The sequence below is a fragment of the Eptatretus burgeri genome, chromosome 5 (genome assembly GCF_056783735.1).
Source record: "Eptatretus burgeri isolate ZD-2024b chromosome 5, Ebu_testis_v1, whole genome shotgun sequence".
In the NCBI taxonomy this organism is placed as follows: domain Eukaryota; kingdom Metazoa; phylum Chordata; class Myxini; order Myxiniformes; family Myxinidae; genus Eptatretus; species Eptatretus burgeri.
The window spans coordinates 25,087,309-25,115,059 of record NC_140965.1 but is presented as its reverse complement, the minus strand read 5'-3'; the positions used below and the strand labels follow the sequence as shown (position 1 = coordinate 25,115,059).

The 27,751-nt window shown below is 42.1% G+C and overlaps 1 pseudogene across 1 annotated transcript in view; it reads left to right on the top strand.

Moving 5' to 3' along the window:
* Positions 1-12,761, top strand: part of LOC147026095 (uncharacterized) — a 34,931-nt pseudogene extending 22,170 nt beyond the window's left edge. The window contains exons 2-5 of the transcript XR_015058784.1: positions 10,197-10,727; positions 10,851-11,023; positions 11,132-11,285; positions 11,385-12,761. The product of XR_015058784.1 is annotated as an uncharacterized LOC147026095 (transcript). The remainder of the gene's footprint in view (positions 1-10,196; positions 10,728-10,850; positions 11,024-11,131; positions 11,286-11,384) is intronic.
* The last annotated feature ends 14,990 nt before the right edge of the window (positions 12,762-27,751 follow it).

The window sequence follows — 27,751 nt, the reverse complement described above, 5'->3', positions numbered from 1 at the left end:
TTTTTTTAAAGATTCGGACGTATTCATCGTGACTTGGTCTTATGTATAACGCATTGGTAACGGACACAGAACGTTTCGTTGTGTTATAGATAACTTAAACCAACGAATGCTGAACCTGTTGTCGGCCTACACAACCGATGCCCAACGATAGTCTAACTTAGGCATAGTGCGTTGCACGCATCGCCGACGATGTCGTGACGTAGCCTATTAAAAGGCTGACGCACAACGATTTGAATCATAACTGCCATAGAAATGGAAGTGTCAACATCGCGGTCACACCTTGGCGATCTTGCCAGCGTATGCCGACCTAAGAAAAATGTGTCTAAAACGTTGGGGCACGTCAAATACGGTATGAGTAAGTTTGGTATACGTGAGTACAACGCTAAAGTACGCTATCATACGTCGTAGTAAGTAGAGTACGTCAAGAAATTTTAAACATGTTCAAAATTTTACGACGTACTCGGCGTATGACACACGTTCTGCATGCGATGGGGATAAGTTTTACACACGATATGCGGACGCTTACACACGTCCACAAACGCTACTTATAAGCTACTCATAAGTCGAAACACGTCGCGGTAATGTCTTTTTTACGCGAAACTTATTTCTAACTTATGTTTGACGTGCTTTGAACCAATTCTTTACGTAGTCCCAACACACATCGACGTATGTAGACGTATTCCAATGACGTCTTCCGGTCGACAAAAAAAAATAAATGAACGTGTTTCTAGCTTACAACTGCCATATAAAGACGTGTTCCCAGTGATTTTGGGAATTGGTATATAAAAATGCTGCTCATAAAAGGGGAACCCAACAGTGTTTTCGAGTCCTTTTTGAGTCGATGTCCATGTCAGCAGTAACAGTATCAGTATCAGTATCAGTATTAGTATTAGTATTAGTAGTAGTTTGTTCATGTTGGCAGTAGTAGGTGAGTGTGAGGGGGAGGGTGTGGGTCATGATGGATCGTCCTTGCATTTAACGATTTAACGATTTAAATGATAAACTCAACGATTTAAATGGCTGCATCTCCACTATTGAAAGTAGACGCTTGCGCTCAACAATTGGATTTTTTTTACACTCAACGACTTTTAAACGGTACCACTCAACTATTTTCATTGTTTACAATGAACGATTTAAATTGCTGTCACTTGCCTTTGTTTTTTGACGCTGGCGCTCGGAAATTTTAATCGTTTCTATTGAACGTGCTAAATCGCTCAAACCCCACTATTGAAAGTAGACGCTTGCGCTCAACAATTGGATATTTTTTACACTCAACGACTTTTAAACGGTACCACTCAACTATTTTCATTGTTTACAATGAACGATTTAAATTGCTGTCACTCGCCATTGTTTTTTGACGCTGGGGTTTTGAAATTTGAAGCGTTTCTTCTGAACGTGTTAAAACACTCAAACTCGACTATTTTAAATAGACGCTGCCGATGGACAATTGGAATCATAGCCAAGCTAGACATCGAAGTGTGAACATCCTCGTCATGCCGAAGAAAAGTTTGAAGAATGCTGCAAATAAGTGTCCTGGCCGTGGCCGTGGACGCTGACGCAAGGACGATCCATTATACCGACGTCTTTCAGCCTATGAGTAACTTAAAAGTAACGTCTGTCGATGTGTGGCAACGATCGCGTAACGTGCCAACAACACGTTAATCATAGGTTAGAAATAAGTTTCGGGTACGCTAAACATTACCTCGGCGTGTCTCAACTTATGATTAACTTACAAGTAGCATGTGTTGACGTCTGTCAACGATCGCAGACCATGCATACAACTTGTGGCCAGTGTAGCGGAACGTGTGAGTCATACGCCGGCATACGTCGTGAAATTTCAAGCATGAAAAAATTTGAGGACAACCAAAAAGTACAACGTTTAAAGCCAACGTACAATGACGTATGGCAGTGTTTTTCAGCGTGCTCTCAATGTTATCAAAACTTACCCATAACGTATTCAACGTGTGCCAGCGTTTTAGAAAAAAAATTAAAAAATCGGCATACGTTGGCTAAAACGTCAAGGTGTGACCGGGCCTTTAAATGCCCCATCAGTGTTTTCAATGGAGAATTTAGTGGCACCTTCCCTTTCTTCATTCTTCTTGTGTTTGCGTGATTGAAGGTGTTTATTATAATTGTTTTTTTAAGAATATCATTATCACAACTATCACATCTATCACGAATGACTTAGTGAGATTAAGTGATTTATCACAATATATATCCTTAAATAAAACGGCTGTATATTTCAAATATGCAGAAGTGTTGATTTTATCTCCAGGTCAAACAGAATTCACAGTTCCAATTAAAACAAAATTTTATAAAGAAGGGTGTATTGTTTGTATGAGAATAGAACAATGGGGATATGATATGATTGATTTTAGTCATTTAAAATTAACCTAGAATACCTGGAACAATTAAATCAGTCTCGTAAGGAAGAATATTATCCACTTGGTGCTGAGAATGAGTTTTGTGGAAGCACGATTCGCAAACAACAAATAAAATAATTTAATAATGGTAAAATCAATAATGGTTTTGCCATAGTTTATATCATGAAAACACAAAGAACAGGATTATATATAATAAGTAAGGAAATACAAAATGATTTAACTATGGGAAGATGGAGAGGTGTTTCGTGCCATAATATTATTCTAACATATATTTCTAATACATAAATGACAGCAAGAAGGCTTCAATAAAATTATCATTTCTGTGTCCAAGCATACCTTCAAGAAAAGAGTATTTGGTATTTTAATAAATATGTTCTACAACATAAGAATGAGTTATTTTCAATAAAAGATTGTCTTTATACTGATGCGAATAAACCAACAACTTTGGATTTAATTAAAATGTTAAATAATGAAAGAAATTAAAGTTAAGAAAACGCAAGGCTCTTTTAGAAATTCAGAAGAAATTTTATTGGTTTCTTGTTGTAAAAAAAAAATTTGGATCCAGGAATAACAAGAATTCCTGATTAATATATGTATGATATTCTATGGGGTGAAAGTGATTCAACGATAGTAAGGGATGAGGAAGGAGTTGAAGAAACTGAGACAAAGGAGGAGAAGGAGAAGAGAGAGAAGGAGGCAAGGGAGAAGAGAGAGGAGGAGAGGGAGAGGGAGGAAAGAGAGAGAATAAATAAATATAAAAATATAGAAACCAGTGAGATTAGAAAAAGATTGGGGGTATTACAGAAAATAAATAAATCTCAACGCACCGAGGAGGAAAACAAAGAATTGACAAGTCCATTATAAATATTTGCATCAAGACTATTAACATCGTTTTCCTTGGTGTGATTGATTTTAATTAAAGTTTTGCATTTTTTTTCTTAAGTAAATGGAGGGGAGAGTGAAGACATTTCTTCGGATTCTTTATATTTTAAAAATTAAGATTAAAATGTGCATGTTGGAAACTAAAAATGTTTTCACACTCTGTTGGAATTTTTCTCATAAATAAATGAGTTATTGTCTCAAATGTAAAAAGAAAACTAATACGAAAATAAAAAAAACCAAAAGGTGACCACGTGTGCCTTCTTTAAGGTCACACTGAGGTGAACAGAGCTGCTATCCACCAGGAGCGACTCCTTGAGGAATATCTGCCTACGAGAGATTCCGATGAGAATCATTCTACAGAGTAACCATGAAAAATATGCTTTTGCCTCATAACGTCACCAAATGACAGCATAATGTCTCAAGCTTGACATATCGAGAAAGCACTCATCGAGGTGTTCAATTTGAGGTACTACATGATATGGTTCCTAAAACTTGAAAATTTGACCTTGGGGTCAAATATGTTTGACCTGAGGCGCTAACCATGAAGGTCAAGGCCAATCGCCACCAAAAATTAATCAGCTGAGCGCCAGACCATGATCTATATTCCCATGAAGTTTGAAGACGATCCGATCAAAATTACTCAAAAAATAATGGTTTCGTCGACTGCCCTGATTTGTGACAAAGTGACCTTGACCTTTGACCTTGACCTTCAAAATTTTATGCGCTGAAAGGGACCTCTATAGGCCTTTGATATGCGAAGTTACAAAAATTTCCAATGATAACTGTGCTCTGCAGAGTGATTTATACGTGATTACAGACAAAAAAAACATATGAAGGTCAAGGCCAATCGCCACCAAAAATTAATCAGCTGAGCGCCAGACCAGGAACTATATTCCCATGAAGTTTGAAGACGATCTGATCAAAATTACTCAAAAACTAAGGGTTTCGTCGACTCCCCTGATTTGCGACAAAGTGACCTTGACCTTTGACCTTGACCTTCAAAATTTTGTGCACTGAAAGGGACCTCTATTGGCCTCTGATATGCGAAGTTACAAAAATTTCCAATGATAACTGTGCTCTGCAGAATTTTTTATACGTGATTACAGACAAAAAAAAAAACATACAAGCTGACTAACATATCTTGCAAAAACTTTGTTTTGGCAAGATAAATATCTCATATTTTAAAAGTAAAAATAATAGGGTTATACAAAAAGGTACATGTTTGGTGTGTGGCTCTAAAAAGAGTAAATTAATCTCCAAACACAAACGTGGGGGAGATATACAAAAGTATTTATCAGGAAGTAAATTTACAACTACTGGAATACCAGGGGGATTGCATCTACCTGGGTATTCTTTCTTTGGTCCGGGAACAAACTTGAATAAATGATTAGATGAGGCTGACAATCCTAAACCGTAGGCAAACCTATCAATAGAGTTGATGAAGTGTGCATGAGGCACGATATTGATTATGCAAATAGCACAACGTTGGAATAAAAACATGAAGTTGATTGAGAAATGTTGTATAATTTGTCTCTGATACAAAATCCAACCTTGAGAGGAAAAGTTGATAGGTTCATCATGAAGAAGATGATCAGTGCTAAATTGAAACTTGGGCTTGGAAATTCATACCCTAATTTAACCTGACCTGACCATACCCTAATTTAACCAACTCATGAAACTAAAAGTCGTCATATGGAGTGACCTCTAAATCACCTCCGATCAACTTAAAAAATTTATGCGCGTTATTGAATCATAGTGGAATAATTTAAGGCTTGTGGAGACAACATCTGAATTTTTTTTTTTTTTTGCTGTTTTTGGACCACCCTGGGGGGGGGGTGTGAGGGTGATGACGCTGAAGACTTTGACTGCCTTATCAATATTTGACATCACAATGCCAAATCATTTATAACTTGCCGCCCTTAATAAAGGGTTATATTACACTATTTATTGTTGATACCTCATGGAAAAAGAGAAAGATCTTTGTGCAGTTTATGGTTTAAAGTAGGATTCTCTGCTTATGATTTGTGATTTTGGAGTTTCAAATAGATCAAAAAGGGTTTTGTACTTTATGATTGAAAACTTGAATTGGTCTAGTTTGTATTTATACTTTGCATCACACATCCTCTCAATCAATGCTATGAGAATGAAGCCAATTTGCCTGTTATATAATGTTCAATCGACTCCACTTGACTTCGTCTTCTTCTTCTTTTCTTTCTTGCATATGGCAGCTTGGCTGCTGGGTAGCTATAATTTTGTTGGGTCACAGCTGTGCTGCTGATGCTGTGCCCAATACCAGTACACTGGAAGTCATTTCGCTGACCTCAGAAGGATGACAGGCTGAGTCAACAACACCTGGTGTTAATTCAGCAACCAACGGGGCTCAAACTCAGGACCTCAAGATCCCAAGCCAGCCACCCCAGACACAGAGCCAACACCAAAGTTGACTTGACTCGAAGAGCCCATTTCAATACTGGTGTAAGATGAAGACCTTCCTTAACATAGTCCACAATTTTCTGTTAACTGAAATTCGAAGCCATTGTAATCCAGTGGATTTGTGTTTTCCCATTTTTTCTCTCTCAGATCCTGAGATTTACTTGTAGGTCCTGACTTCTCCAAGTTGCCAGTTGGTCATTCTTGTTGCCCATTGATTGCCTGTTCTTCTTACTATGTGTCCAGCCCTAATTCGTCCCATTTCCATTTTTTTACTGTGATATGCAATGTGTCGATTAATTTAGTTTGCTGTCTGATGGAATAGTTTGTCTTATTGATTTGCCAAGACAACATCAATTTCCGTGCTTCTTTGTATGGTGATAAATTTTTTGCTCCATCGTCTTTGTAACAGACCATGATTCAGTGCTCTCCACATCCTGGCATGATGGTGCAGAAGTAGTATTGTTAGCTATGAGTCAGGGTTCCATTCTCAGCACAGGTATGACCTGTCGGATTGGTGCTTTGCAGACAGGGCGTCGTAATACAAAGTGCGTCGTCTCTCAGTTGGATATCAACCTGGTCACCGGTCTGCTCACATTGAGATATCCCATGGTGTCTTTCAACAAAGAGGATGCAATTTATCACTGGCATCCTGAACAGCATTCCAAATTCCTGAATTACCCTACAGTAGTACTGAATCAGCAGCATAGTTTAATCATGACCCACTGGAATGATGGATACAACCTATGGACCAAACTTGCAATTGATTCCTGGTCCAGTAAACATTCATCCATCCATTGGGACCATACTCTGTGCAGAGTGTTTGTCCTGCCTAAGCAGTCTCCTTGGCTAATGGGCACAATCCTGGACGGGTTGCCACTCTGACACAGGATACCAGCAACCTGGTACTCATTTTGCCGACCTCAGGTTGACAGGCAGAGTCAACCCCACCTGGTATTAATTCAACAGCCAAGCGGGATCCCAAGCCCACCACCCTTACAATTAAACCAACACCAAGCATGGTATGTATACAATACTGCCAAACACCATTGAGGGTATTACACGATGATTGTAAACTTTCCTTTTCAGACAAAACGCTAACTCCACACATGGATGACTGACTTCCTCCACTCACATGCCAACATGCGGCTCTCAACGGAATCCTTTCATCTCCTCTCCCTGTCAAGGCTGGAATGCCCCAAGGCTGTGTTCTGGTCCCAGTCCTATTCCTGATCTTCATCAATTATCTCTCTGACTCTCTGAAAAAAAAAATCACCTTTATTTATTTGCTGATGACTCCACCCTCTGCCTTGACACCCTTCATCCTTCATACAGGCAGGCTGCAGCCTCTTCCTTCTCTTGAGACCTTGACAAAATCACAAGTTGGTCACACACTTGGAATTTGTCTTTTAATCCTGACAAATCTCATACTCTCACTATCTCTCTGAAAGGATCATATGGCAAACCCTCCCATGTACTTTCTTAACAATCCACTCAAAGAAGTTCAGTCACTCAAGCGTCTCACTCCCAGTCATGATCTTTCTTGAACAAACCACATTTCAAAGTTGGCCTCCAAAGCCAGTCGCTGACTTGGCATCCTCTGATATGCAAAGTCCTTCCTTGGCACACCTGAACTTCAATCCACCTACAAGACCTTCATCTGCAGCTTGATGGAGTACTGCTCTCCTCTCTGGGCTGGCTCCCCTGCCTCACAACTTGCTTAGCTTGATGCTGTGAAAACCAAGGCCTTTAATATTATTGGAATCTCCTGTGATTAAGCTGAGTCTATTGGTCTATCACTTCGCCATTGTGGACAGGTCAGTGGTATCTCCGTATTATACACCTCCTTTCTGGTCTTGCAACCTCTGCTCTTTCTGTGCTTTGTCCCCCCCTTCCCCTTCTCAGGTTTCTATAGGGCACACACAGTCGACCACAATCCCCCTTCTGGTGAAACTACCAAAATCCAGAATCATTACTCACCTCCACTCTCCCACACGCTCTTCAATCCCACTCTTCCCTCCAGGTCTTCAAAACAGCTGTTCACCACCATCTCAAATCATCCCCTTTCCAAAACCATGATCTTTTCTAAACTGTTAACCTCCTCCCCAACTTTTTCTTCTGTATCCATCTTAACCACCTCTTGCATTCTCCCCTCCCCCTCATCCTTACCCACATAACATCCCTTATTTGTCTATCTCCCTGTTTTCTCCCTCCCAGTGCCTGCTATTGGCATTTCCCCCTTCTCTTTATGCTGTTCCTTTTGTTATGCTGCGTCCTGATCCATTCTGTGTTCTCGCCCTTCAACGAGCCTTGACTCTGTATACCATGAAAGAAAATAAAAAATAATTGCATCATTACTGAGGCATGGCCGTACTGTTTACTGGTGCTGTTGATGTGGTTGCCCTCTTTTACTTAAATGTAGAAATTTGAAATTTATCCAAGGTACTGACATGTAATTGCCTACTCTTTAAGAAAGGCACTGTGGGATCTTCTTTAACGTCCACCAGAGGATGCTAGCAGATGTGACATCTGATTTACCATCCCTCCAGAGGACTGTGTTTAATGCAACGTCCTGCCTGTGAAGCGCCAAGATTACAGTTTATAGTCGGAAATCAAATTCAGTTAGGCATCTCAAAGGTGAATACTCCACCTCTGAGCTTCCCTGGCAACGCACCATGTTTTGTTGCTGCGTGGACCGTACTCACCCGCTGATGGAATTCTGGAAGTTTTTACCTGTTGCTGTGTTTGAACCTTTGGGAGTAACTGCTGAAATATATATATATATATATATATATATATATATATATATATATATATATATATATATATATATATATATATATATATATATATATATATATATATATGTCCAGGTTCTTCTGGAGCTCTGATCCTTGTTCCTTTCACACTTCTTTCCACCTTTTCACATTTCTCTTTATTCATTCAAATTCTTGCTTTTTCTTCTTTTTGTTCATTTTCCTCTCTTTTTTTTTTCTTTTACTTCCTCTCTTTCTTTATCTATCTGTCTTGGGAGAAGTGTATTCTTACAATGTTTTTTTTTTTTGTAAGACTCAATTGGCTGCTCTTGGAAGCCAATCCAGGTTCCTCCTGACAACTCTTTCCTTATTCGGTTTCCTTCTGATGACCTCCAATGCAGTATTTGATCTTTCATTTGGTCATAATCAAGCAGAACAGATGTATAGTTAGAACGGAGAAGAGAATGGAAATGTCGGGAGGGGCAGGGGGGGGGTGTGAGCAGAAAGGAGGTTATTTTGGGAGTGGCAGGACAGCTCAATTGGTGGTAAACTCGTTGTCACTTGGTTTCAGTCACAGCCATTTTGCTGAATTTATCTTGAACTGCTTGTTCGGTTTTGCAACCAGAAAGGAAGAATGCTTTGTACAACTCTCACTTTTTGGAAAGCATGTTCTTAAAGTCACCTGTCATGTCTATAATCATGTAGACCTAAATGTCCCATTGCATTCATGTCTCTAATCATGTAGACCGAACTGTCCCATTGCATTCTCTGCAAGAGTAAACTCTTTAGTGGAAATATTGATGATCCTTTCAAAAGGTAAGATGGAATATGGATTTTTCTGACTTTAACAAGTGAAGCAGAATGGGATAAAATGGCAGATTGTTATATAATTTTTTGAATGTGATATAAATGTTAAATACTAATGGAATATATTTGGTGATCATTAAGTGGATAATTAAATATGAATATGACACAGACATGGGGGAAGGTGGGCAATTGTAAACTTTACTGTAGAGTAGTCGTGTTCTTGGACTGTACATTCTTCATACTGCACTTTGCCTTCAAACTTCCAAGTCTAGAGCTTGTGTGTATATATATATATATATATATATATATATATATATATATATATATATATATATATATATATATATATATATATATATATATATATATATGGTTGAGAGGATAAAATTGGGGAGAGATAAGAGGAGGTATTTCATAATATGTGTAGCTCAAGTGTGGTGTATTCCCATAATGGTAAAATGTGTCCAGCATTTAGAAATGCCAAGACCCTGCCTCGATCAGACCATCCATCCAAATTCGTCTCTCCGCCCAGCCTCAGTGTCTGTGTGTAAGTTCTGCCTTCCCCCCCCATCCCTGAGTTATTGAATTTCAACTGTCATTTATCTGTACTTTTATGGCAATTCCCCTCGCGACAGCAATAGGCCCTGGGCTGTCCGCCGCTATCGTTCCGTTTCGTTCTGTGAAAAGGGTGCGACTTATTTTCACTCACAATATGGTCTAAATGATATTTGGTGTAACGTGTAAAAAGTTCTCCATGTGAACAACGCCCAAGTCTGAGCATTAATTAGAAGTTACACGCACTATTTTTCAAAGTGTAATCGGCGATTAACTGCGTACGTTGGCCGAGAAGTCGGCCAGCTGGCGTAGCAATATCAGCTGCAACCAATCAGCAGGCGTATTTTTGTAAACACAGGTACTACTTGTACTGTCATGGCAGAGCTTCCACGTCGGCCTTAACTAAGTGATGTCCCAAACAAAATCCCAGGCGAAGTCGCCTTCATGGTGTGTTTTGCATCTGTCATCGGTACAAGAACAGAATGTATGTCTATTTACTGAGATTAGAAGGGGTAAATATCGCGAGTACTTGGGAGAATGGCTTGATTTACCCAGGGAAAGTGGTTTACCCATGCTGGCATTGGCTTCACCAATATTCCACCGAGCGCTGGTTTCCATCCGACGTGCTACAGACGGTTCACCGATAAAAAGAGACGGCTTGCGAGTAAGAAACGATGCTTGCACGCTTTTGAGGGAGCTCCTGAAGTATCTGCAGTAGATGCTTGTGTTCAAAAGCCTGGTGTGCTGTCATCACCAAAGAAGAGTCTGCGATCAACATCGGCATTGCCAATCTCTTCACAAGGCCATATCCTCCCACGTATTTCCATTGTTTGCAAGAAAGAGTCACGTTATCTTAACCGAGCCCACGGGCCAAAGCGTGATAAACTAGTTAAAGCTGAAACACTCACAGCAGGTTACGTACCGAGCTATTTGTTATGAGCGAAATCAAATTTGATCATTTTGATTTGCCATTCTGGCTTTGTTTAAGAATAGTTAATATTCTTCCCACATCTTAAGTCCTCAAATTATATTTCAGGACGTCTGATTGAAGCTGCCAAGCTGAAAAAAAGATGAAAGTGTATTGGTCCACACTAGGAGATCTGATTGTGTTGCTGCAGAAGTCAGTTACCATAAATTGTGTTTTGTACAATACACACGATTTCTCAGCAAGGACAGAGGGCCGGCAGTCGGTACGTCTCCAAGTGAAAGGTATGACTACATATCACATCAGTTGTGCGAAATAATTCCTTCTCATTTCTTCCTGTGGGACCTTATTTATTCAAACTGATGGATGAATCACTTTTACTTTTCTCACAGCACCTTATATGAAGAAGCTTACAGAATGTTGTGCCAACATGTGATACAGACAAGAATCATCAACAATGGAGAAGTATTCAGACTGACAAAACTTGTGGATACATTCACAAAAATGGTGAAAAAAACATCACGGTGTCATATTGTCAAATATGAGGTGAGTGTCGTTTGAGTCTGGATGCTTGCTCATGCTGCCATTTTACTGCAAAGTGTAAAGTTGTAAGTCATGATGTGAATTTATATTTATCCTTTCCAGGAATGATCGCATGAAATCCCTACTGATACAGACATTCCCACAACTGGTTTTTCATCAACCACCACGACGGAATATATCACTGCTGGTGTTTACAGACACTTTTACAGCAAAAACAGTGGCCAGTCAGTGTGCATCAGGATCATCACACAGTTGTGAATCTGAGACAAGTGCTGCTGAAGTGAGTGACTGTGACATTGGCACTGATGCAGGTCCTTCATCTGCAGGTCCTTCATCTGCAGGTCCTTCATCCAGCCGACCAACCCGTCAGAGCAATGCAGTGCCCATATCAGGTCGGGAGATTGATGCTGATATTGTCTGCATTATTTATAATGCAGGTATGTTTCTCAAGGCAGAAGTGAATGAATCTCCTGGACTGTTGTGCCCTTGGCCACCTTTAGCATCTGATCTTGGTCTATCTGCTGTCAAGGGCTTGGTCCTAGTAGCTTTATACAACTTCTTAGCTTGGGTTGTTGGGGCTAGTGATGAACCAGCCATTGAAGATTTTGTCCGCTTACACGAGGATGTAGAGCTGAAAATATTTTCACTCGGCCAGGACATTATCCTGCTTGCATCCAAAGGTAAAAACCAAACACCCAACTCTCTGTGTTGGGGTATGACCATTCGTCATTTGATAGGGTCATCCCAGTTACTGAAAGTGATGAACAAATTTGGTCATTGTGCATCACGGGAATCTGTTGTCCGTTATGAGACTAGCATAGCTGAACCACAGATCCAGCAGTCTGCTAATTCCATTCCCGCAGGTTTCTCCAGGCATGTGCCAACAACTATTGTTTCGGAATTGTGAGATTAGTTCGAAAACACCGACCGAAGAATTATTCGAAGGGGGGAATGAACAGGACGACGACGCCGATGATGATGCTGATGACGGTTAGATGAAAATAACTAATGCACGGATTCAGTATAACTAATGTCACATACCACAGCTTTTCGTCGACATCCATCTTCCTAGTCCTTCCAGTAATAATCTAGTCGTGGCATGGCATTTCAGGAACGCATTGCCTTGATGCAGCAGCTATTGTCTCCATGACAAATAAGGTTCATTATATAAGGTTCATTATCCATTCAGTTAAGGCTCAGTAAACAAATCCCAAGGACCAATAAGGTTCCACCTTGCCATTGCGAGATATTGATAATTTTTGATTTGGTTTCCCACCAATGTATGAATTTCCATTCGTGTTTCAGTGAGATTGACAGATTGTGATACATGGCTTAATCAGTCATAGGAAGATAATTAAGAATTAATTAGTAATTTTGTGAAGATGATTCTGTGTCGTCTTTCCTTAGCAGAATGTGGTGTAGGTTAGTTAACAGCTTCGCTGTTCACATTTCCATTTCTGTTTGCACAGAAAGTTTTAAGATGAGAATGTTATCCGTCTTTTAATGACGAAGTGCCTAATTACTCTTGAAGTGCCTAATTACTGTCAGAGTATGATGGCGATAATCCATTAATGTTAAGTAAGCAGGTGGTTGTATCCGTACGCGCAGTTTCAAATCTCTAGGTCAGTCGATGTGGAAGATGAAGCCTTGTCAATATCGAGATAATTAGTGATAATAAAAAGATTTGATCGCGCTCGGGCTAAAGTAACGATTTGCATTGTTTATATTTTCCACATTGGCCACCCCAGGACCACGATATTTTCTAAAGTGGAAGATAGTAGAACGTTCTGTGGCCTTCAGTCATTTCAGACATGTCAGTCGGTAGTAGAGGTAGATACAGGCTCGTAAAAATGAAGGAATTCCTCAAAAAATCGCTTTTTTTCTGAATGATGCACCTTGTTGCAGTTTTCATTATCTTGACAATAAAGTGTTTACATGGTCGATACTTCTGATTCGTGAGCTATGTTGTTGTGTCTGACGCCCCCGCAGAGTTAAGGCTTGGGAGACGTATATTCGCCGGGATATACGATCGGCAAAATGGGGAAAAAAACGCTAAAATGCCACTTTTCGCACCCTGGCGACCAACTTCGACAGCTCAATGTGCCTTATTGGGCTAAGATCTCGTGGAGAACTTTAGTCCTAATGTCCACCATACACGTGTCTACAAGCAGCCCAAAGTTCACCTCGCACCCCTTCCTCAGGACGAAAAGTGTTTTTAGGGCCTTTTCATAGGAACTGCCCACGGCCTACAACCAATGAGAGCTGCCAATGGCACAATTTCAGAGACACCATAAGGCCACCAAGCAAGCTAAAAACAGGCCCTCGTATGGAGATCCAGCTGAATGTGACAGCCAATGAGTGCAGGCCACAGCACGATTCAGGGTGAGCATGAGACCACCAAGTGGGCTAACAAACATGCCCATATATGGAGATCTGTCTGACTGAATCATCCAATGAGTGCACCCCATGGTACGCTTCAAAGGGTACTTTAGAAAAGTATGGACATCGTGCACATGACATACTCGGGTGCTGCGCACCTGCTGTCATCTTTGATTGGCCGCTTCTGGTGGTCCGTGTCTGCTGTTGTCTTTGGTTGGCCATCTTTGGTTGGCGTGAGCCTTTGGATGGTGGTTGCTTCATGCGCTGATGCTTGGTCTTCAGTTGCTAAATCTTCACTTGAGTGGTTTCATGTTTGCAGCGGGCTGACACAAGATCTGTGGTTGAGTTCCAGCGGATCCTCGGGAGAGTTCACGAGTGCTCGAGGGAGGCACAAGAGGTGCTGCGAGACCGAGATCTGCACTGAACTGCTGCATGCCAAAGCGAGTCGAATGCCAGGACAGAGTGGAAAGTGAGCGAATAACAGACCCACACCACATACACGAGCTGTGCCACGTAGAACAAGTTTCTTGGTCTCATCATTCCCATCTGAGTCTTGTGTCCCTGAATGAGTGAGTTAAGGTATAATTGTTAAAGTCGTAGTAGTTGTGTGGTGCGTTGTTTGTGGTTTATTTATTTGATTGGAGTGGCTGTGTTCTTCCCTTCCACCTCCTCCTTTTTCTCGATAATAAATCTCCCTTTTGATGAAAACTTGTGCATTTCTCGGGAGTGGGATCCATAGTGCTTCGGAGATTGTGTTATTAACCCATTAATTGAGAAAATTGGATCGGCATGGTCCCTGCATTCAGAGATGCCAAATTAACCCGGCAGACGTGGTAATCTTATCATCCCCCATTCGTCAGAGGGCATTCAGTCGTTGAAGACCAAGCGACCGTAATAATCTCTATCGTACTAAAATACGCAATTTGATGTCTGTCTGATAGATACATTCGGTTGTTACTTATCCAATCTCAACCAAACTTTACAGGCGGACAAAGAGTAACACAATGGAGGTTATAGCAACTTAATTTGTGCCTCTCTCGAAAGGGGTTTTCCGCCTTGGGTGAAATCCGTGTTAAAGTCTATAGATAGCTTATCATGGCCTTTTTTCAAGGCTGCTTCTCATAACAAAAGTAATAACAACATGAAAGACAATATAATATTTATGTTATTATGAACCAATATTAATAGTAATAAGATCCTCCTCCCCAAGGACCAATGGGGTGATGGCAGTCCATTCATACATCCAGTGCCTATAGAAAGTCCACACCACCTTTCCAAATTTTCACCTTTTGTTGCCTTATAGCTTGGAATGAAATTGCATTAAATCAGACTTTTTCCACCTTTATTTCCACACCGTACCCCACAACTTCCAAGTGAAAAACAAATTCCACAAATTTCAGTAAATTAATTAAAAATACAAAACGAGAATACAGTTTCTTGGTTGGATAAGTGTCCACCCTCCTTATAATAGCAATTGTTAATTAGCTCAGGTGTAACCAATCACCTTCAAAATCACACACCAAGTTAATTAGCCTCCACCTATGTTAAATTGAAGTGATTCTGATCATTTCAAAATAAAATCAGCTTTTCCTGTAGGTTTCCTCTGCTGGGTAGTGAATTTCACTAGGGTGAATCAAAAATTCAAAAAAAAAAACTAGTGAATGACTCAAAAAAGCCCACGTTGAGCCCGATTTTGAGGAATGCAAAAAACCACTCCACTCCAAAAAAAAAAAGATTCTGAAGCCATGTGGCAAAAAGTTTTTTGGTCTGTCGAAACCAAGAAGGAACAACTTTTTGGCCGAAATGCAAAACGTTATGTTTGGCACAAACCCAACAAACACTATCTCCACTATGAAACATGGTGGTGGCAGCAACATATTATGGGGATGTTTCTCATCGGCAGGGACTGGGGCACTTGTGTCGGGATAGAAAGGAAAATCCATCCATTCATCCATCGGGGCCATACTCTGTGCAGAGCGTTGGTGTTGCCTAAGCAGTCTTCTGGGCTATTGGGCACAATCCTGGATGGGTCACCACTCCGACATAGGATACCAGTAAGCTGGTACTCATTTTGCTGACCTCAGAAGGATGACAGGCTGTCAACCCCACCTGGTATTAATTCAACAACCAAGCAGGAACTGAACTCAGGACCCCTAGATTCCAAGCCCACCACTCTAGCCATTAAGTGAACACCAGGCATAAAGGAAAATGGATGGAGCAAAATACAGAATCCTAGAGGAAAACCTGTTGTCCTCTGCAAGAAAGCTGAAATTTGGACGGTAGTTCACCTTTCAGCATAGCAATGACCCGAAGCACACAGCCAAAGCTACACAGGAGTGGCTAAGGAACAAAAAGATAAATGTCGTTGAGTGGTCCAGTCAGAGCCCCGACCTAAATCCAATCGAAAATCTGTGGCATGACTTGAAGATTGCTGTCCATCAACACTCTCTATACAACTTAACTGAGCTTGAACAGTTTTGTGCAGAAGAATGGGCAAATATTACCCAATCAAGGTGTGCAAAGTTAGTAGAGACCTATCCTAACAGACTCACAGCTGTAATTGCTGCCAAAGGTGCTTCCACCAAGTATTAACTCAGGGGGGTGGACACTTATCCAACCAAGATATTCTAGTTTTGTATTTTTAATTAATTTTCTGAAATTTGGAGAAATTTTCACTTGGAAGTTATGGGTTACGATATATAAATAAAGGTGGAAAAGTCTGATTTAATGCAACTTAAACAAATTAATTATGAAGTGAAATGGTAGGATGGTATCTTGAGACGAAGTCTTTCATGAAGACTCAGTGGCTATATTGCAAGCATTTCAAAATGAGAGACCCACCCAGTAAGAACTGTGTTCTTCACAATTTCAAGAAGTTCCAGGAAGAAAGTACTGTTCACAATCTTAAGAAAACTGGGCACTCTCCCAATGAAGCTGAGTCGATGGGCCTAACACTTTGCCATCGCTGATAGGTCGGTGGTCTCTCTGTCTTCTTCCACCTCATTTCTGGTATTGCACCCTCTGCCATCTCCATGCTCTGTCCCCCAACCCCCCTCCCCCCTCTACACATACACACACCCCCCGATTACCTGTAGGATGCACGTGGTCCACCAGCAACCCCCTCCTCATGAAACTGCCTAAATCCAATACCACTGCACTCACCTCCACTCAATCATTCCACTTTTTTCCTGCATGTAGAACTGCCTTCCACACTCACTCTTTTGGATCTCATTCTTCTCTCCCAGTCTTCAAGACAGCTGTTCACCACCATCTCAGGTGATCTTTCAGGTGATCCCCCATCCAAAGCTACGATCTCTTTTACACCCATTAAAACACCCCCACCCCTCCCAAAATTTTGCTTATATATCCATAATGTCAACCACTTGCATTCTCCCTTACCCCTCATCGTTACCTGCATCCCTTGTTTGTCCGTTTCCATCTACCTTCTCTCTCTTTACCCTGCTATTAGCATTTTCCCTTTCTCCTGCTGTTTGTTCCCTTTGTTATGTTGTGTCCTGGTCTGTTCTGTGTCCTAGCTCTTTCACGAGCCTAGACTATGTATGTATATATATATATATATATATATATATATATATATATATATATATATATATATATATATATATATATATATATTTATATATATATTTAATTTCAGGATATAAGGTGACAAAAGGTTAAAATTTTGAAAGGGGATGCAGACTTTCTCTTGGCACTGTATGTAGGGAGAGACTGCGATCACCCCCATTGGTTGGACAGCTGGCCCGACTCCACCCACAATTGTAACCTGACAAAAAAGAACAAATGTCGACCATTTGGTGAAGGTGTATCGGCCTCAGCTTTCAGGCCTCTGGTGTCAGCCCATGGGCCAGTGCAATTGGAATTATCAGAGCTATATAACCATGATGTATTATATAATACCAATTACCACTCGTCACTTCGCTGATGGGAATATGAGGGGGGGGGAAGAGTGGGGGAGAAAAAGAAGGGGGATAAAGAGAGGGGTGGCAGAGAGAGAGAGGGGGCAGAGTGAGGAGGTGGAAAGGAAAAGAGAGAGGAGTGAGAGGAGCAAGGAGGGGTGTGGGAGTGAGGAGGGAGGGAGAGTGAGGAGAAGTGGGGGAATGAAAGGCAGTGTGAGGTAAGAGGAAGGGAAGGCAGACATGTGGTGGAACATTAATTATGATTCATACTGTCCCATCAAAATAATTCTGCGTAGAATAACAGTGAAGATGGAACCAAAATAATGTCTGACATCCATTTTCTACCAGTCATACGATAAATATCGCCCGGAGATAAACACTGCTTTGACAAATCCGAAGACAAACTCCCGTCCAGAGACAAACTCCCTTCCGGAGACAAACTCCCGTCTGGAGACAAACTCCCATCCGGAGACAAACTCCCGTCCGGACATAAATACCGCCCAGACGCGTCTGAAGCCAAGCCGTCCAGAGATAAACACCGCACGGATGCGTCCAGAGACAAGCACCACCCGGATGCATCTGGAGACAAACAACAGTGCCTGGACATAAATACCGCCTGGACGCATCTGGAATCGAGCTGACAGAGAAAAACTCCCACCCGGACACGTCCGCAGAAAAAATCCCATACATGTCCAGAGACAGACAGAGAGAGAGAGAGAGAGAGAGAGAGAGAGAGAGAGAGAGAGAGAGAGAGAGAGAGAGAGAGAGAGAGAGAGAGAGAGAGAGAGAGAGAGAGAGAGAGAGAGAGAGAGAGAGAGAGAGAGAGAGAGAGAGAGAGAGAGAGAGATGCAGAGAGAGAGAGAGAGAGAGAGAGAGAGAGAGAGAGAGAGAGAGAGAGAGAGAGAGAGAGAGAGAGAGAGAGAGAGAGAGAGAGAGAGAGATGCAGAGAGAGAGAGAGAGAGAGAGAGAGAGAGAGAGAGAGAGAGAGAGAGATGCAGAGAGAGAGAGAGAGAGAGAGAGAGAGAGAGAGAGAGATGCAGAGAGAGAGAGAGAGAGAGAGAGAGAGAGAGAGAGAGAGAGAGAGAGAGAGAGATGCAGAGAGAGAGAGAGAGAGAGAGAGAGAGAGAGAGAGAGAGAGAGAGAGAGAGAGAGAGAGAGAGAGAGAGAGAGAGAGAGAGAGAGAGAGAGAGAGAGAGAGAGAGAGAGAGAGATGCAGAGAGAGAGAGAGAGAGAGAAGGGTGCTGCACTGTAATGGGAGGGGGTAGAGCAAGAATGGGACAAATAGAGACAGGGGTGGGGATCGGGGAGTAAGCAGAGATAATGTTATGCTTTATGAACAAGACACACACACACATTTATTATTTTGGATACATTGATTGCTTTCGATATTTGCTCATGTTACATGCTTGGGAGCCTCATTTGTATCCATTCCTGTGTGTGCTGAAACCGGTCCGGCAGCTGAGGGCGTGTGTAGCATTGGGATTCTCATGTGTGTACTATTTGTGAATGTCTTTGCAACTGTGGAGGAACTCTGGGAAGGGTTTGAAACAGCAAAGGGCTTACCTCGGTAGGCTTTCTTGGTTGCGTTATGCAGCTTCTTCAGCTAGAAGAACATGGGAGAAGTGAATATACATATATGCATATATTTTGTGAGGGGACGAGGACGTCATCTACCTCCTGGGAGAATAAGGGTACACGCACGTAGGATTAGTCAGTTATGCCATAGTATTCTGTTTCGCATTTAAGTTAGATCAAGTAAATGGGGATAGATGTCTGTTGCGAGTGTGAGTGAGCATAAGTTTGTGTTCTTTCATATTCTCTACTTTCTCTATCTTCTACATCTTGCACCAAACACACGACAATTTACTTAAGGATAGCCACATGCCCCCTTCCTTTTGCGGATAAATTAGGGTGAAGCCAGCTCAATCTCTTCGAGCCAGCAATAGTGCTTGGGCTGCGCACAAATTCACCCGAATGGAAGCCATCCATCAAATCTGACTGGTACGTCTGGGCTTCCCCCTTCTTCCGAGCCCCCTTCCAGCCCCATGCCCCTTCCCATGAAAGGCAACCACCATGAAAATCTTCACCAATCAGTTACTGTTGTTGGGTTGGGAGGTGAGACACCATCAGCCATCATCACATTACCTTTTCAATACAGACATTGACATTTCTGTTTCGTCACATTCTGATTTTCATCGTTGATGATCTTCCCACCCTTCTGACTCTTTTCATTTCTTCTTTCCAGATTATTCACAGCTTTTACACACAAAACATATTGTTGCGAATTCGCGCCCGCCGGCGTGCGAACGGCCACGTAACTCGGATCGCGGCACGTCGCCCACCGGATGGACAATTCAGTCGTGACCCTCCGGGAACTATCGCCCGGAGCGAGTCACGGGTGGGCCTTTCGACCTCACCACAGTCGTGCCAATCTGCCACCCGCGTCGTATAGGGTTGTTCGCCAAACTCGACCTACCTAAGTACCCACGCAGATGGTAAACCGGGCGATCGAACCTCGCCGCAGGTCGACGCCAGACATGAGCCGCTTGGGCGGCCCGTTCCGTACTATCGGGATAACTGAGTGGTGTTATCGTCGACCTCGACGGTTCAGATTATTTACCGGGCGTTTTGCACCCATTACGAACCCTTTCCGTGAAGCAGGATGGAGGGTCAATAAAGAAAAGACGAAGCGAAACGGGAAAACAGTTCACACAATGCACATTTATTTCCCGGCACACGGAAAGCACATATATTCAGCCATACAGTCAAAATGCACATATATCAACCAAAACAAAAGCAGCAACGACGCAGAGTTAATACCGACTACGCACACACACGGCAACACTTATACAGCTTTACTTTACAGACGGCGCCAACACACATTTACAACAAAGCAAAGGAAAGAAGCCACCCTCATGTAGGCCAAATGTGCGCGTGACCTGGAGGAGCGGCCAGGTCTGCGAGACCGGGGGGTGGTCCCACCCGGGTCCTCGTGACGTGTTGGCGGGCGAGCCGAAAATGTGGCCGCGCGGCTGTGCCTCGACTCTGTGCTCCTTGGCGGGTTTCGTTGGCACGACGTTTGGAGTGGGGTGGGAACGGGGCCCCCTTTTGCACTATCTCAGCGCGGGGGAAAGGGGGAATTGTTGATGCCCAGGCGGAGGAGAATGGCTGGCTGGCTTGGGTCCTGCGACGAGACGAGCGATTTCCCCACACCGTAACCTCGTCGCCGACCGCCGTCCTTCTCGCCTCCGAGTTCCTTTGCCTCTTCCCGCAACTCTTCTCAGCCGACTCCAGAACCCAACTCACTTCATTCGCCTTGCGCTCGCCTTCTTATAGGCTGGCAGAAGCAGCTAATATGCAAATATTCGGATCAGAATGACCTCGGGGGCGTAGCCACGCTCGCCCATTGGTCGGAGGAAACGGGGGCGTGAATCTCCCCTGATCCTAGAATTTGCATATATCGACTTCACACACACGCCTGGAGGCGGGGCCAAGCCGCCCCTCGCTCGCTAATTGGATGGAGGAAAAGTGGGCGTGTAGCGTTTTTGATCCGAATTTTCCCTCGGAAAGGCCGCTATTTGTGCTCGCGGCTCGGTGCGTTCGGCACCAATCGCCGAACAGGCCCGAGACAGCCCGACGTTCAGTGTTCACAGGTGGTGCGGGAATGGCCGTAGAAGGAGAGAGGTGAAGGTGGTGAAGGGTTTTCGGTGGTGAGGGTTGATGGTTATGGTGCCGTTGGGAATGGCGGTTATGCGATGTTTGCGGGATTGAGTTGTGAAGGTCAAGGTCGTGGCTGTTGGCATTGTTGTTGTTGTCTGAGGGTTGGAGCGTGGTTGTAGTTGGTGACGATGGCTGGCGTGGTGGTTAAGGTGGTTGTTGTGTGATGGTGGTTGAGACGTGGTTGGTTCAAAATAAAGATAGAACAGAAAAACGGCTATCTCAAAGCGTCGCAGCCCGGATGAATCACATAAATTCCCTCTAGACAACGGGTTTGGGCTAACTACACATGTACCTATCGAGATATCTCACCTGAGGGTCCTGAATGGTGGTTTGCGAATTTCCACAGCCGTAACAATATCTCGCCCCCGCATGCTTTCCACGAATCCTGTTTGCCAGTAAGCTGCTCAAGTTACGGCCTTCCCTCGCACCTTGGCATGAGATACCACAACAAAATAGATCATCGCATTCGGTCATAGCTCCGGCGACCCCATTCGATCGAGGCACCATAGGAGCAGTGGAAGCTGACCAGGAAGAGGTGCGTAGGAGGAAAACCTGAACCGCCGAGTCATAAGTTACTTCCAGCCTTAACAGTGGTTGCAAAATGTGCATCAGGGTGCATAGAAAAAGCCACACTATCTCAATGACACTCATTTATTGACCCCTCTTCCCAAACTCAGTGTTCTTCCTTCAGGTATCCTGATTCATTTTAGTGTAAAAGTGATGTCATTGTAATGAGGCATCCGGTGGCAGGAATTATCGTGTAGGAGACAAGGGGAATGTAAGCGTGCTGTAAATTAGTGAATATGCTTTGCTTTGACCTTCTCTGAACTCTACCGCCATTTTTCCCATTTGAATTCTCCACCTGCAATTCTCCCGCACATTTCCCACTCAGTTGCTTGGTGTGTAATAAATAGAATGGAAGTTTTTATATCATGTCTTAACTTGCGCTTCTCGGGTTTGATTTGAGATTGCACTTCTGAGAATAGTAGCTGAACTAACCAATCGACCCGTTAGGTAAAAATATTGCGACGTACGGCGTTGGTTCGCTCAGCTAATTAGTAGCCACGATGCAGCTGTAGACACAGTTCCCCCATCGGCTTCGTTCATCTCACAGGTATGGTAAACTGACTCCGGGCATGAAGATCCAACCAGAAGTCAGGGTTGTAGACTGCATTCGTGTTTTATATATATTTTTATGGACTCGTCGAGTTTGGAGTTATCTGACCCTCGATCATTACAGTGTTGAGGCATGGGATTTGGAGCACTCCACTGGATGACCGTAACAATATATATTTTCAATAAACAGGAATAAACTCAACCCAGGACTCGAACCCAAGGGCCTCATCGCTAACGCAGTGACAGCCGACTGAGTTATTGAGTGTGAGAATGTGGGAATGTGAAAGCGAAGGTGTACAAAGGCGGAAGGTGAAGAAATGAGGAAGAGAGTGAAAGAACGGGGATGGAAGATGCAGGGAAGAATGAATGACAAAGACGAATGTTGTGACGACACATTAATCGGCAAAGCATGAAGGAGAGTGAAAGAAAGAATGCGAGTGAGCAAGCAAAACAGAAGGAATGACAGAAAGAAGGACGTAAAGAGGGAAAGATGAGAGGACACTCGCTTTTGTGTGAATATTAATACAAATCAAGCCTCCAACAGAGTCTGAAAATCTTCTCAAGCTTTGAATCTCCGAGTCTTCGATCCTCCCAGCCTTTCTACACCTTTTCTCTGCAGAGGCTGTATGCGCAGCATTTTATAAATCTTAAAAGCCCCCTGTTCTTGAGCCTGCCCCTCCCCCCCCCTCGTCCATGAGAGGAGCTACTTTTGGCCTGCTTCTTGGTGTGAAATCCTTTTGCAGGTGTTCATGAAACCTGTTTCAAGCGGTTTTCGGGGTGCCCGTGAAGAAAATGGGAATGTGAGCCTCAGGTTTTGGCGCAATATTTTGTCGCAGGCATTCATGAAGTGGTTTGAAATGGTTTTGGGGGCTGCGAGGAAAAATGTGTGGCAAATGGCTTGTAGAAAAGAATGTGGAATGAGAAAATGACATATAGGGGATTTCTAACGACACAATTGCAACACGCATCTATCAACACGGAAATTAGACAGTTAAACTAAGCAATATAACTATGAAATAACTGCTTTAACTATGGGAGTATCTCTTTGGAACTCCTCAAAACCACAACAATATTTTTAGTCTCAAGATTTGAACTAGTGTCCTGAGCTGTGACGGTTTTTGTGTCACCTCCTGTGGTGATGCCAATTGCCAGATTGACACCTTTTCGGCCTTGTGTCACTTTTAAAAGAACATTTAACTTGATGAGATAGCAGAGGAAAAGATTTTTAAACACTTTCCAAAGGATAATCAGGTCCAGATATAAAACAGAATGGAAGGATCACAATTAAATATGTTTAGATAAGTATTTCCCAAACTGTGGTCCACGGACGCACCACTGATACGTGAGCTCCATTGAGGTGATCCGCAGACATTTTGTGGAACAATCGATCGAGGATATCTGTACTTGGCCCTGCAAAATGAACTGGTTATTGATTTAAAATTTTTTTTTAATGACATCAAAGAACATCTTGTTGCTCTCAAGAAACTATTTGAAGATTCCTTTCCAGTCGAAGCTGAACCAATCAACTGGACACACAATTCTTTTGGGATTGAAGTCAGTGAGCATGAGCTGCCCTCTGGTTTCTCCAATAAGACATGAAAGTGCTTGTTGGAGCTTTCTTGTGCCGAAACCTTAAGGTCATAAATTCAAAAACATTCCCGATTTGAGTTTTGGATTCAAACAACTGGAAAGTACCCATAGCTTGCAGACAAAGCAATGCTTTTTCTCATGCCATTTGCTCCTACGTTCATTGCCTTGTGCTGAGTGAGACAGAAGCAGGATGAATGCTGAACCTGACCTGAGGCTATAGTTGACAAACATTAGACCCAACTTCCCAGAACTTTACTTTAAAAATAAAAAACAGGCACCTCCATCTCTTTATAAAGGTAAGATTACTAATATTAAAATATGAGTTGTTTGCTTTGATTTGTAGAACAGAAAAAAGTTTATTAATTGGTCTGCAGAGACCCTCAGCAATTTTCAAGTGGTCTGCGGGGAAAAAATTGAGAACCACTGGTCTAGATGTACTGTATGTTTCAGCGTATACGTTCATACTTTTTTGCCTGGAAGTCCAGGCCTCGACTTTTACTCAGAATCGACTTATCTATGTTTTAAGACATTGACTTGCATAATTAAAAAAAAAAAGAATTGCACTGTGATATTTTCTGAAATAAAGTGTATAATTGTTATTTTAAAAGACATTACAGCAAGTTTCCACTTAATGTCATGGATGCGTTCTTAGAAAGTGCAACGATAATAATCAAAACAACATTAAGCAGATGAGCTATTCCCATGGACATAGTGTTATTGTGTGTGTGTGTGTGTGTGTGTGTGTGTGTGTGTGTGTGTGTGTGTGTGTGTGTGTGTGTGTGTGTGTGTGTGTGTGTGTGTGTGTGTGTGGTCTTCAGGAGGGGTCTTTGGGGTGTGTTCCCAGGGCACAATTTCGGTCACCCTAACATAACTTAACCTCACTTAACTACATATTAAACAAATCAATAAAGAGCAAATTAAATACACATATGGACAATTAGTTACAGTTACAGAGGTGCTCACCAAAATGTATGGCAGAGATTGCTTCTTGGGACAGGGGAGGCGTGAGTGTGAGTTGGAGGAGTTACATGGACTGCTCTAATAATTTGTCGGCTGGGAAGGCAAATGGGAGGTAAGCCCAGAGTGAGACTGCGCTCCCCTCGCCTTGATCGGGCTTTCGGGTGAGTTGCATGGTGAATATGGAATTGTGGAATCTTCGATTGCACTATTGAATGGGCTGCATGACAAATCTGAAGCAGAGAAGTCATCACCAAGGTGCTGAGAGATTGTGTGATCAGATCAAATACAGTCCTGTATTTGTACGAAGACGAATCTTGTGTTGAGAAAACAAGAAGGCTAATTGCGGCTGCAAAGCTAGGTGGATAAACATTGAGTGCTTTTTTTAACAACAAGTGTCAGATGTTCATGTTTATTAAGGAGGTGTGAACTGCAATAAAATGTAATATGCTGCAAGCCATTGTTGATGATGATTGTGTAGCTTGTTTTAAATACTGTACCTTCATATGATAACAAATCTGTTTGAAAAACTATTTACATTTCTAATTTATCCGAAAGGTCGACCCACAAAGTAATTCAAATTAATATGCACAAAACAACTCATTAATATTCACGATCCTGGAAGTACCATATGCAGCAATGCGTTGTCAGGGTCAGGGAGGAATTAACACCTCCATTTGGTCTGACTGACAATTTTGCTAGCTACCATAGTTGATTTTGCTTCATCTTATACTCCAAATAGACTTATCTATGAATGAAGGAAAGTAAAATGGGATAGCAAGCAAAAATACCTGTCCCTAGTGATGGGAAAAGTTTTGGTTAATCTGCCAATTTAACTTATTTCATGGACTTTAAAAGGTCACTAAAGTTGCAGTTGATCCGTTGATCCATTCAGTTGCACTAAAAAACAATTCCGGCCTTTTTGAGACCAATTGGTCAACCTGTTTCCCCAAAATTGCGATATTTACTGGACTAACTCTCCTTTTATTTACTCTCAGGTTGTGACCCCTGGTTCTGTCATTGCCCATTTTGCTGAAAATCCCTTCTACATTTATTTTCTGCAACGTTTCCAAAAGAGCTCGTACATATTGACCGACTTTCCTTGATTCTGTGCAGGTCATTTTATAGTCCAGTAAAACTATCCTTTAACGTTTAACCTCAAACAAATTGCAACAATTTTTTTTCAACTGTGTGCATTTATTCTGTATGTGGTACACGGAATACAGAACTAAAAGTCTAGCACGATCTGTTCAGTGGACTTTTGACTTTTCAACTCTGTCGGATGCTGGTTGATCGAGGTAAAGGATTGCAAGTTGTTACAATGTGGTGAACTTTTCTTTTGAATGGTGAACTCGAATGGTGAACTTTCCTTTGTATCTCCATCGCTCAAAAAAAACACAATTATAAGCTGAAACTTCATGTCCACTGTAGGCTTACCATCAAGCAAAGATTGATCACAGTGACATGATGCAGTTCTCCATTTAACTTCCATCATCTCACTGTAAAAAAAATGACAACTTAATGGTTAGAGCTCCGCATGCAACATAAAACTCCTGAAGCATACTTGTTCTTTGCAGATAATAATAATTCTGTATTATACAGCATACCTGTACATTCCACAAACGTCTCGTGGGGATAAAGTATAAAATATGAGTGAATAGTTTTTACCTCCTCACCTTATAAAACTTGTTCTCTTGAATTTTTACTTGTATTATAATATTTGGAGGTGTACTTAATTGATATGGTCTGGCAGCGGATTAGTGAAATAATTCTGCACTTCATGTTACAAGCATGAAATTAGGCCTGAATGGACACAAACCGATTCTAAGAAAATACAGATATGGAGGCATCTTGGAAAAAATTAATTGAAATTATGATTAGCCCAAGGGGGTCATTGATTTGACCATTTGTTATTGAAGGGTAGTCAAAGATCCAAAAAACAACACAGAACATCAGACTACTCAGGTCCAAATTAATTCTCAAAACAAATAGTTGCATAATAAAGTTGTGTAAAATGACAGTGTATTATTTTGAGCATAACTTATCTGTAATTGGCTCACCGAACACAAGCAAAGAGAGATAACACTGGTCAACAATTTTTTACTTTCTGAATGTTGTCTAGATTTCTACAAGTGAATTAAGGTATTCTGGCACTGCTGAATCAGGAAATGGCATCCGTTTCTCTCCATCAGGTCAGGTTTTTGTGCTAAGTTGATTTGAAAAAATCAGATCTTGTGACAAAATCAATTACATTTTTGTAGCATTATCAGCTGATTTTTGTCAACACATATCATCCTAAACATGTTTTTAAGAAAAAAAAATGTTTTGCCAACAACATTTATTGATTACATGATAGAAACATCGATTACTGTCATCTGAATGGTGGGCATTGATAAAGGTAAGTACAAGTAAATTGCATGTTGCGTCACCACTGTTCAAACTTCAGGGCTTGAACTTCCGTTTCTTCGAACTCCTGGAATGTTCAGCGGCAGGGAGGTCTCTCTTCAGATTCCAACAGTAGTCAGCCATCATGACTGCGTCCCAGCGACCCTGATACCTGGTCTCCATCTCCTTCATGTCCTGATGGAATCTCTCCCCCTGCTCGTCACTCATTGAACCCAGGTTCTCAGGAAACCGGTTCATATGTGAAAATAGGTAGTGCATCTTGATGCTCATGTTGCAGCCCAGGTTTCTGAAAGCAGTCAGCATGTTGTTGACAAGTCTGCGTAGTTTCTGGCCTTATTGTCGCCAAGAAAGTTCTTCACTACCAAAACAAATGTCTTCCAC